An 11,911-nucleotide genomic window follows, 5' to 3' on the forward strand; every position below is an offset into this window, starting at 1 on the left:
ACCGTGCTAAAGACCCCCGCTAACCTTTTGGCTGGAAATTATATGACTACAGGGAGGGAGGGGAGAAAACGACAGGCAGGCGAGATGGAGAGAAAATGAGATGGAAAGGATGACAAAGAAAAGGTAGAAAGAAAAAGAGGAAGGCCCCTTCTTGGGCAGTAAGTGGGTGGGTGAGTGGGTGGAGGTGGTGTGATAGATAGCAAACATTAAAGAGATGGAGGCAAACAACAGAACCACTTTTCATCTCCGCTAAGAGGGCTGCTATCCATGACACAAGATGAAAGGAGACAAAATGGCCACCCTAACAAACACCAGTGCTCCTGCTCCGGCTCCCAACACTGGTCTTTCAACACTTAACTGTTCACTGGACCGCACCACCTGGTGGCATCTGACCTCAGGACGGTATAAATCAGCTCAACGTTGGTCTTAAAGCCTTGAAATCTGGGCCGTCCAACTCCAAAAACACATTCCTCTGACTAATGTGAGCGAGAATCAGTTTGTATAATTATTTTCAAGCATGACAAGAAGAATAACAGTAGGATGAAAAGACTTTGTGAGGTGGCAATCCCTCCAGTTACCCCATATTCATTGTAATAATGGCTTTACCCTCTCAGTTAGATAAGTAAGTTGTGGATTGACCAGGAGGCGTACACCACAGGTCTAGTGACACGCGCACTGTTACCTTTGTTTTCATCTCTTGTTGCTCTTCCAGTCAGTTCATGAAGACCTGGCCTTAAAAGTCCATAAAAGGACCCGTGAGCACAAGCTGCACCATTTGGGGCTTTTGCCAGAAAATACGTGACAACAGAAGCAAGACAATATAAAAAGATTTGAGTGACTTAAATTACATTGGGGCGTGCCCTGCCGCATGCTTTAAAGATTAAACTTTGAGTGTTACAAGGAGCCATTAAAGGAAAGTAAAAGAAAGTAAGCCAAGTCTACCTGAGAGTTGTATTCGGTGCTGTCGTAATGCCCTCAGAGGCAGCATTTGCTTTTACCTCAGTCTCACACACCAAGGGGTTAATGCCCAATAGATGGGGCTCCTGACATCCCTCCGCCTGACAAAACACAACCAGTCCGATTTCTGATTGCTCACCACACAAATAAGCAGAATGCTTTGAAATGTTCTCACCAACATTAAGCAATTTCATTGATCAGCACTAGCTGTGCATCCACAGTTTGATCAGCTAACAATTTTGATGATGCGACAAGTCGAAAATTCCCCCACTTTGCTCAGGATTCCCCCCCACACTTACGTTTGAGCCCAGTCAGCTCATCAACCCTTCTCTGGAAATATGAAAACGTCATAGGGACACCTGGTATGCCTGAAACAGTGGTGAGTATGTGTGTTATTATATACATCTATTGGTTGTGTGTAATTGCAAATGGTGATTTAACTTGAGGGACAAACTATTTCCACATAGTAAAGTATCAGTATCATGTTTCTGCTCTTAGTTAAGTCTTTATGCTAGTGATTTGCACCCTATGCCCAAGAAAAGTTCTTAAATGTACACGTCCACTGGGTAAAATAAGAAAGCTATTTCAAGTCAAAGGGACTCATCTCAGAGATGACTACTCTCCACATATCCGTCCACATATTATATCATTTTTCTGAGACAGGCGCTTCAGCATGTGCCTGTTCGGGTTCATGGCCAAACACGGGGCTGTCACAAGTCAAGGAGACTAACTGAAATGTGTGGGGACATAAATCTGAGATGAAGCAAAAAAACAACTTGACAAAACTGATAAAGCAACAAAATGACCACAAAACTAGCCATCAGCCATTACAGACAAATTGGAAATACACGGCAGCCTCGGGATATGAACAACAAGCATCAACGGACATTCATGAACAACTCACAGATGTTAAAAGAAAAAAAAAAAATATGATGCTGTCAAGGTTAGCACTTGTCACGTAATTCATGACCTGTCCGACACACAAACCTATAATAGCTTTGATTTCCACTTGCTGGCCGAATTTCCGAAACTTTTTGCCCCATTACGATTAACTACTGCTAATGCTTAGGACAGGAGAGTTGGTTAAATGAGGACTTCAACAGCTGTCCAATAATCAACAGTGACCACAATAATGATTAAGCGAGGCCAAATCCTTCGGGAGAACAGAAACATTTACAGATAGTATGCAGGAAAGAATAGGTGTGACTGCAAGGATATTACACTGAAAACAAATGTATCATCCTGTGAAATCTAATAATGACGGCACATGGTGTAGTTACCCTCTCAGCCCCAATATGGCAAGGAAGCCCTGAGCTGCAGCTCATCAGTAACATTAACAAGAAAATAAACAAATGTATACAGTAATGTCATCTTTTAAACATTGCTGTATGGAGTTTAATACATTTAAATCCGGACAAACAGTTCTGACAAATATATTGTCCTCTAAGAACTTTTGCCTCATCCAACTTCAAATCACAAAAACTCCAGGAAAGGAAAGCTTGAAGCCTTTTTTTAACCAATCTGTCTGGACAGATAATTACAACGTATGAATACAATGTAAAAGCTTGATTCCAGTATGAGTAGCAAAAATCCCATTGAGGAAATTCAGCCTTTTTTCCCCCTCTCGCCTTCAAATAAAAAGTTTGGTCCAAAACAGCTTCCTCTTTAAAAAAACCGAAGCAGCCTAGTGGCTGAAAAGGGAGGACTGCCTAAAGAAGAGGGTGAAAAAAGAAAAAAAAGCAACGGGAGAAAGACCAAATAGTGCTTAACATCTGTTGTGTGTGTGTGTGTGTGTGTGTGTGTGTGTGTGTGTGTGTGTGTGTGTGTGTGTGTGTGTGTGTGTGTGGTCGGGGCCTCTTATCTCTCCCTCTGTGGCCCGCTAAACATGACTAGCTGCCATCTTGGCTCAGAGACACAAGGTGGTGGGGGAAGCAGCTCCTGGCTGCATGGCAAACGGGAGAAATAAACAAGCACTTCAACCCTGAACCGCTCACGGGGAATAAAAGATGCAAAATAAAAGCAAAATGACAACTTGTACCGAGGTTATTTCTTTCTCTTTTCTCCCCGTGGAGATGTTAGCTGGCAGAGTTGCGTGAGAGCGGCAGGGTGACCATTATGCAAGTTAACCGATTACAGGACGCACAATGGAGAAAGATGGCAGGAAAGATATCGCAAAAAAAAAAAAAAAAAAAAAAAACACACGAAACGAACTCGAGCGACATCGAAACCAATATTGTATTAGCTTTAAATATGTACACATATATATATTAAAAGGAGCAGGGTGGCGTGCAGGAGCACCGGCAGGTGTTTGGGTCCATACTGAGTAACAAGTGTAGTGGTTGACAAACTTGTGCTGCGGGACGCGATGTAACAACGAAACCAGCTCATTACATAACAGAAAAACGCGGAAAAGACTCACAATGATTATTCGGCGTCACTTTGCCTTCACACTTGGACAAAAAAAGAGGGAAAAAAGTGAGGCGAAAGATGCGTAAAGTTGAGTTTCCCTGCCCGGGAACAGCGGAGCAGCCAGAGCCGGGAGCAGGTTATAGTCCTGGGGGAGGGACCGGGGACCGGGGGGGGGCTGGTCCCGGCACAATAATGAGGATGAGAGCCGGACTGGACTACAGGTCCCGGATCAGGACCGACCAGGACAAACCAGGACCGGGATCAGCGGCTAAAGCCTGAATTATGGTCCGCGTTAAATCGACGCAGAGCTTACGCCGTAGGGTACGGCGTAGGTTACGTAGGGTACGCGCAACGTACGCTGTAGGGTACGGCGTAGGGTACGCGGACGCCGCGTACCTTACGCCGTACCCTACGCCGTAGGCTCTGCGTCGGTCTAACGTGCGCTTGGCACGTCGCCGCGGACCGGGGGAATCGCTCCGCTCATCTCTCTCTTTATCCCCGCAAAAAAACACCTCATTCCCACCCAGGAACTGCACACAGGCGCCCAAACTATTTTTTTTTTAAACATGTTATAAATGGTGTAACATAAAACAACAGCAAACAGGGAAAAAAACAAGGTTTCACGCAGTGACCCCCCCCCCTCTCTCTACCCCCCCATCCACTCCACTCCGTCCCTTCCGTCCAATAAAACTCCAACTACACACACTCCGATAAACGCAACTATATCGGAGAAATGTCCCAGTAAACTTTTAGGCGTCGCCTTTGGGCGCTTTTGGGCACCTCGCCCCCCCCTCCAGCCCCCATGGTGGGGGCGCCGGCGCGGCCACTGGTCGGTCGTCCGTCGCCCCCCCCCGCCCCCGGCGGAGCCCCCGCGGCGCGTCACCGCGGCTCAGCCACCTCGTGTCTCCCGGAGCCGCACAATTAGCTAACGGGGCTAACACTTCCAAACTACTGCCGGACCCACGTCCCATTCAACGGGGATCGCTTTACTTAATACTGGGGGACGTGATTCCTGGGGGATTGAGGGGCTCGGGTCCGGGATCGGGGGTATTTTCCTGCTACTTTTCAACTCTGTGGCGGTGCAGGACCGCGGTGCGTGTGCGCGTCGGTCGGGGCTGCGCGGCTGGTGGAGCTAAACTTGCTATTGTTAGCATGTCGGCATGGCAGCCACGGACCTTCAATGACTTTTGTGATCACAACCAAAAAGATTAAAGAAAAAGACATACACACGCAAAATAAAAACGCAGTTTGCCGGTGTAATCTCACCCTGAAGGAACTGAAAAAAACACACAACTCAGTGGATTAAAGAGTCCCATTGCCCTGAAAAAGTATGGACAACTTGCTGTTCTGTTACAATCTAAATGATCCCAATTCAAAAACATTGGTTATTTTGACCCCCCTTCTTTGTTTTATAATTGAAATATTTTTTTAAAAACAGTAACTAAATGAAAAAGGGCATTTGTTAGCTTACCCAACAAGCTCGGTCAGTCCGGGGTTTTATCACACCAACTCCTCGTTAGTATCTCCGCTCGCTCGGGGGGGAAAAAAAAACCCACCGTGGTCCCTTTTCAGTCGGAAATATAAATAAACAGAATGTGGAAAAAGTTCAAGTTTTTTTTTTGTTTTTCATGAAATATTTCTCCGGCGTGCCTCTCATCCGCGACCTCGCCGACTAGTGCGCGTTTGCTCTTCTCTCCTTTGTGTTAATTTCACTCAAATCGAGTTTAATCCGATCGATCGTGCGCTGGTCGCTCCCGAGTCCTCCCCTCCAGACACTCGCTCACCTTCCTCGGCCGGGGGGGGCGCGCTCCCGAGACCTCTCCACACACAAACAGGCGGCGTGCGCGGTCACTGACCCCTGCGTGCCGGTGTGACGCGCTCGCACTTCTCATTTGGGTATACGGGCAAATAAATGCGAGGAAGGCGTCACTCGAGCTGGGGTGGCTCACAGTTTGGAAAATATCGCAGCACGATTAGATTGTTTTAATCATTTTAGATTATATTTTTTAATTCAAATGTTCCATAAAGCAGTAGCAGGAATGGATAGTGGGAGCTATGTTTTGGCCAACAGGTATTCCCATTGAGTTATCAATGTTTGCTGACGCTTTTCTTGTCATTTATCACAATTTACATTTAAATAAAACAATAAATAAATGCATGCATACAAGTTGTGATGTTCCACATCACAACCTGGTTGATGCACAGGGTGCTATAGACATTTACAAGGTGTCTAAATACTTATCTGGGATATTTCTGTATTTTATTTGATGTGCCATTCACCCCTCAAATAAATATTTACAGACATTAAAAATGTAATATGTTTGAATAACCATAGAGAAGTAAATCATCTGTTTTGAATTAATGTGATACAGTTGCAACAATATATTTTCAGTTTTACATTATGCAGTAATGTTGTTAATAAACTCAGAAATACCTCTGTACCACAACATTTTACACAATAGACCATCAGAAAGCAGACACTGTTTTAATCATCTTAGATTATATTTCTTAATGAAAACGTGCCATAAAGCAGTAGCAGTCACGGATAGTGGGAGCTCAGTTTTTGGCCAACAGGTATTCCCATTGAGTTATCAATGTTTGCTGACGCTTTTCTTGTCATTTGTCACAATTTACATTTAAATAAAACAATAAATAAATGCATGCATACAAGCTGGTTGATGCACAGGGTGCTATAGACATGTACAAGGTGTCTAAATAGTTATCTGGGATATTTCTGTATTTTATTTGATGTGCCATTCACCTCTCAAATAAATATTTCCAGACATTAAAAATGTAATATGTTTATATATGTAAGGTCTGTGTCTGGGATGGATTATCGCTTATTCATCCCCCCTTTTTATTTATCTTTTTTCAAGTGGAATCTGAATCCAACTCTAATTTGCCAATTGTACAACGATAATACGTTGAGTTGTCATGTGTTATTCTGTTGCACTTTGTTTTTTGTCCTTCTCTGCTTGTATGTCAATTTGTTTTTCTTTATCATTGTTTTTTTTTTTAAACGCAGACCACTGTAAGTACCACCTGTGAACTTGTATCATCTCACCTGTGAAATCCCAATAAACTAAGTTGGGAAAAAAAATTTAATATGTTTGAATAACCATAGAGAAGTAAATCATCTGTTTTGAATTAACTAGCAGTCTGTCAATGTAATACAGTTGCAACAATATATTTTCAGTTTTACATTATGCAGTAATGTTGTTAATAAACTCAGAAATACCCCTGTCCCACAACATTTTACACAATAGACGATCAGAAAGCAGACACTGTTTTAATCATCTTAGATTATATTTCTTAATGAAAACGTGCCATAAAGCAGTAGCAGTCACGGATAGTGGAAGCTCAGTTTAGGCCAACAGGTATTCCCATTGAGTTATCAATGTTTGCTGACGCTTTTCTTGTCATTTGTCACAATCTAGACATTTACATTTAAACAAATCAATAAATAAATGTATGCATACCAGTTGTGATGATTCTATTCCTTATTGTCCAAATATACGATTTCTATTTATTTTCAAAACTAAACACTTTTGATGTGAATATCTTTTTTATGAATGTCTGCTTTCTCACAGTCTATTGTGTAAAATGTTGTGGGACGGGTATTTCTGAGTTTATTAACAATATTACTGCATCATGTAAAACTGAAAATATATTGTTTCAACTGTATTACATTGACAGACTGCTAGTTAATTCAAAACATATGATTTACTTCTCTATGGTTATTCAAACATTACATTTTTTATGTCTGGAAATATTTATTTGAAGGGTGAATGGCATATCAAATAAAATACAGAAATATCCCAGATAAGTATTCAGACACCATGAAATGTCTATAGCACCCTGTGCATCAACCAGGTTGGATGTGGAACACCTTTTATGCGTGTAAGGTTTATCAGATTTACACACTATAAATGTACATGAGTTTTCAGATCACTTGTGTTTGAGGTCTGGACCCACATAAATACCATCCTTCCAGTCAGGCATGGTGATGGCAGCGTCCTTCTGTGGGAGACTAAATAGAGCAGCGTGAGAGATGATTACAGAAATGCAGAGCACCAGATAAAAGCAAGATTATAAAGTAAAATATACACTAAACTCTCTGAAGGAAGCACAGTTTATGCTACCCCATTTAACACTTCTCCCTGATGTGAAGTGATGAAATGATGACGGATATTGCAAGAGTACGAGGGGCCGGCAGTAATGCAAATCTCCCTGACACAATCTGTAATTTGCTTATCATACTAATCTGGTCTCAGGAGAGAAACATACATGTACACTTTCTCTATTTGACAATGCACCATCTCAAATCTTTTTGTATACTCACTGACTTCCTCCTTTCTGCAAAGAGCCACATGTTTCATAAGAACATCTGAATATGATCACATATTTTGTAAGTTGTATTCAAAGACACTAGAGAACATAAGACATCATAACAGAAGAGTCATATTACACACATATTTGTACTGCTGGCTGATTCTCAAACTTAATTTCAAGCATTTCGTTATTTTAGCTCATAATATGTTTTGAGTTAGGTAGGGCACGTCATCTGTTTTTGCCAAATTCTTAGAAAGCACAAGACTGTTTTCCATTGTTTCAGGTCCATGTGACCCTAAAATGAAAGGATGCTTCCTACATACAAGCTTTAACTGAGTGGAACCTAAGGCTTGGATGGCTCTGAACCTTATGCTTTCTGATTAAATGACAGAGGTGAGGGCATGGGCTCAACGGAAAGCATACTGTCTTAAACCTGATGGACAAGGGTTTTAGACTTGTGAGTCAGATCGGCGCAGTGGTGAAATCGAGCTTCTTTCAGCTGAAATTGGCAACGATTAAAACATTCTGTCAAAGGATTACTTTAAAACAGCGATCCAGTCCTTCATTACTGCTCAACTGAGTGAATGATAATTCTTTGTATGTTGGTGTTGAGGAGTCCTCCCTGCTTTGTTTCAACTGATGTAAAATAGTGCTGCACAGCTTATAAGTGGAACATGGAAAAGAAAGCACATTACTCTTGTACTGTTCCCATCGCTGTTCGTTTACTCATGCTTGCATTTCTGTCTTGCATTCATATTCATCTTATATATATTTCATTCTGCCAAAAGTTTCAACCATGTTCTCAAAACCTTCATGTCTCTGAATGCTTGTATCTCAACTTTCGCAAGAGGATGGGTGTTAATTGTTTTAAAGATCAAAGATGGCAGTTTTGAAACATCAAAAAGTAATTTTCATCTGTTTAGTAGGTATTCATAATAGAAGATGTAACCATCCTTTGTTTATATGTGTTAATCAATAAAGATCTAATCAAGTGTAAGAAAATATCTCCCGGAAGCTGTAACACAGCAAATAGCCTCCGTGTCTCTACTCATCAAACATCCGGCCAGCGTTGTTGACTGAGGCCATATTTTTTGACTTTGTACATAATGATCGAAGCACTTTATTTACATGAATATTAGAAAAAGAAAAGAATAAACGCAATAATTTCATGTATTTTTGCCTAAATATCAGCTCATTTTGAGTTTATATATTTTCAAAACAGTACAGCGCCCCTTCTACCACTGCATTCCAACAATCTATGTTGATGTGCTAATGGACCAAGTGATGGAGGTTAAGGAAAGGACGAAAGGATTTCCCATTCTTGCTCGATGTAAAATTTCGGCTTCTCAACCATTTTGACATCCTTGCTGTAGTTTTTGGCTTCTACTGAATAAGATGTTTGGTGGCTAGTTTGTTTACAGTACACTGTTTTAGTTTAGAGCCCTGATGCAAAATGTAGTTTGGTAATGTCTTGTCTAAACAAGATCGACTTTAAAACCCATTCATTTTTACATAGTTTTGCCAATGACACCCGTAAACTTTACACGAAGAACCCCCCGCTTATGTCCCCCACCAGGTTTTCTGAGCGGAGCTTTTGAAGCCTCTTTTTCATTTGTTTGTGTGGCACCATTTTGGCAGGAACTGACACCCTAAGTCAAGTATGATTCATTGGATAATGGACAAAAGGCAGAGCGAGCAGACCTGCAGGCTGTCAGGAGTAGCTTAGCTCACTTACTACAAGTTAGCAACTTTAGCTTAGCTGACCCAGATCATGCTGGGTCACTCGGTCACTAGAGACCGGCCTAGGTCTTAAAAGCTTTTCATCCCCCTTAGCAATTGATAATCTTATCAGTATACAAATGTAATCCTCCAGGCTGCCATACGCAGAGTTTTATATTTAAGAGAAGGCCTCGATATACAAAAGAGCATGTGGGAGTAAAATGTGTCATCTTAACAAACCCACAACGTTGGTTTCACATACTTTATTCATTTATTGTTGTGACTTTTATTATTTTAACATGAAAAGTATTTTAAACTATAAAAACAGAAAAAGACACAGAAAAAAGAAAAAAAAGTTATTTTATTTCATTTTGTTAAAAAAAAAAAGTTGGGCCAAGAGCTAAAACAGAGTCACTGCTAATTTGGTTAGTTAAGTTAAGTTCATAGCTCAGCAAAACCATCCTTTTGCTTTTCCAGACTGAAAGCTAAAACATTATCATTTTGATTTTTAAAACTTTTTTTTTTTTTTACAAGATTTAAGTCTTCAACAATCACAGAAAGGTCTGACAGCTGATTAGCCCTGGTTAGCACTGTAACTTTAGCCACCTTGTCTCTCACGGATCTCATAAAAACTGATCTGGATGAACACATATAAAACACTGGTTCTAGTTAAATATTAATTCCCTAAACTAGCTCATTAGCTACAGACATGCTTGTTTCTTGTATTTATTTATCGATAGCAGTTAAGACAGTTTTCTCTCTCTGACCCAGCTCTATAAACCTTCAAACTGGCTTTGCTCTAACACTTCAAGTCTATGGAACTCTGGTCATTGTTCATTAGTGATCATACATTTCTTTAAAAAACCAATAGGTCACATACTTCATTTCTTGACCAGTGTTTAATCAAAAATCACTGTACCAAACTAAAGAAACTTGAAGGGTCGGATCATGTGAACCACAAAACATTTTCAATGAAACAGCTCCAGAGATGAAGTGTTTTGAGTTGTCTGTAATTACTATTTTTCTGAATTTCAATTATACTGCGCTGCCTCTTGAAACCTTTTTTTTTTTTTTTTTTGTCTTGTTTTGCAAGCACATTAAAAGCAATTTCATTGAGTAAGCCATTCTCGGTACACACGCTGACACAACGCAGCAGCATTATTAATTCACAACAGCACCACGGGTCGACTGCCCTTCAGTGTTGTTTACTGCCTTGCTGCCTTGACTTTCAAAGATTACATACAAGGTCCAATGATGCCATTAAAAGCATTAATTACACCTGTACGTTTCCTGCCATGATGGCTAAAAAAAAAAAAGGTTCATGGGCCATTAATGAAGACTGTGCAGCATTCAAGTGTTCCTGTAAATCCCAACAGTGCTGCAGCGGGCCTTAATGAACTGGAGAACTGAAATTGAATGGGGCGAAGTGGAAATCAGTTTATTATGAGCAGCTGTGCTTTTTCTTCTCATGATAAAAAGTATTATTAGGTTGGAGGCATTGAAACAAAAGTGTCTAAATCTGCATAGATGAGGCAAAAGTAAACCACAGGAAATGAAGAAAAAATACCAGAAGTTCCTCAAAAAAACATTGTTACAATTGAGACACTTAAGTGTAATGTTGGTTTTTAAAGAGGATTTTTTTGTGAGCTAAATTAATTTGTGAACTCCACTGTGATGAACCACCAAGTAACCAAATTAATTGCTTTCACATCTTAATGAGACAACCCACATTTACTCATCACAAGTAATAGTTTATCATTGGTTAATCATCGTTGTGCAGATTCAAACCTTTGCTGTTGAGTCCCTACTTCATTAAGTCCATTTTGTTTTGCCTCTACAGGCTTATTATATCAGCTTTCAGCAGAGAATATGACACTCATTAGTCCCCAATGTTGACTCTCACTGACCTTTGTATGCCTCAACCATACTTTCTTCATTAGGTTCAAATCTGATTTCTGTTGATCCATGGATTCTTCTTTTAAGAGCATATAGTGGTCTCCCAGATGATTTCTGCCCCTTACCTGACACATGAGCAACCTTCAACAATGCTTATTGTGGAAGGTCTGCTATTAGTCCACTCTGGTAGCTAGACCAAGTATTACATGCTAAGAGAAATGTCTGTACCTAACTCTGTGTTACTTATGTTTGAGTCATGAGCTTCCACCAATCGTTCTCACAAACTACACACAGATCATGTGGTTGAAAATGTTTCATTCATGTGCAGTCTCTGTCGGACCGATCCTTGGACAGGGAGTGCCGTCTCCACGACAGCTGAAGGTCGAAAAGCATCACAGGAGCGTACAAGTCCTTCCTTTTTTTCATTTTAGTTGCCGAGTCAGATACAGAAAAAACGGCATGTGGACACACATCCCTTCATACAACGAGGAGAAGGATGGATAGCTTAAAATCATTTTAAAAAGGAGTAGAAGTTACAAATTCTGCCTTTTTTTTAACATCTCCACATAACCATCAAAATTACATGTTTAGAGATTAG

The 11,911-nt window shown here is 40.7% G+C and overlaps 1 protein-coding gene across 2 annotated transcripts in view; it reads right to left on the reverse strand.

Moving 5' to 3' along the window:
* The window catches only part of chd7 (chromodomain helicase DNA binding protein 7), an 81,616-nt gene extending 76,393 nt beyond the window's left edge, over positions 1-5,223 (reverse strand). The window contains exon 1 of one of the 2 annotated variants that reach the window (XM_061731994.1): positions 4,838-5,223. The gene's annotated coding sequence lies outside the window, so the exon portion shown is untranslated. Of the gene's footprint in view, positions 1-3,376; positions 3,511-4,837 lie in introns of those variants that run through there. The other variant, XM_061731995.1, reaches the window with a different exon arrangement.
* Between the last annotated feature and the right edge of the window lie 6,688 nt (positions 5,224-11,911).

The sequence above is a fragment of the Cololabis saira genome, chromosome 10 (genome assembly GCF_033807715.1).
Source record: "Cololabis saira isolate AMF1-May2022 chromosome 10, fColSai1.1, whole genome shotgun sequence".
Taxonomy (NCBI): Eukaryota; Metazoa; Chordata; class Actinopteri; order Beloniformes; family Belonidae; genus Cololabis; species Cololabis saira.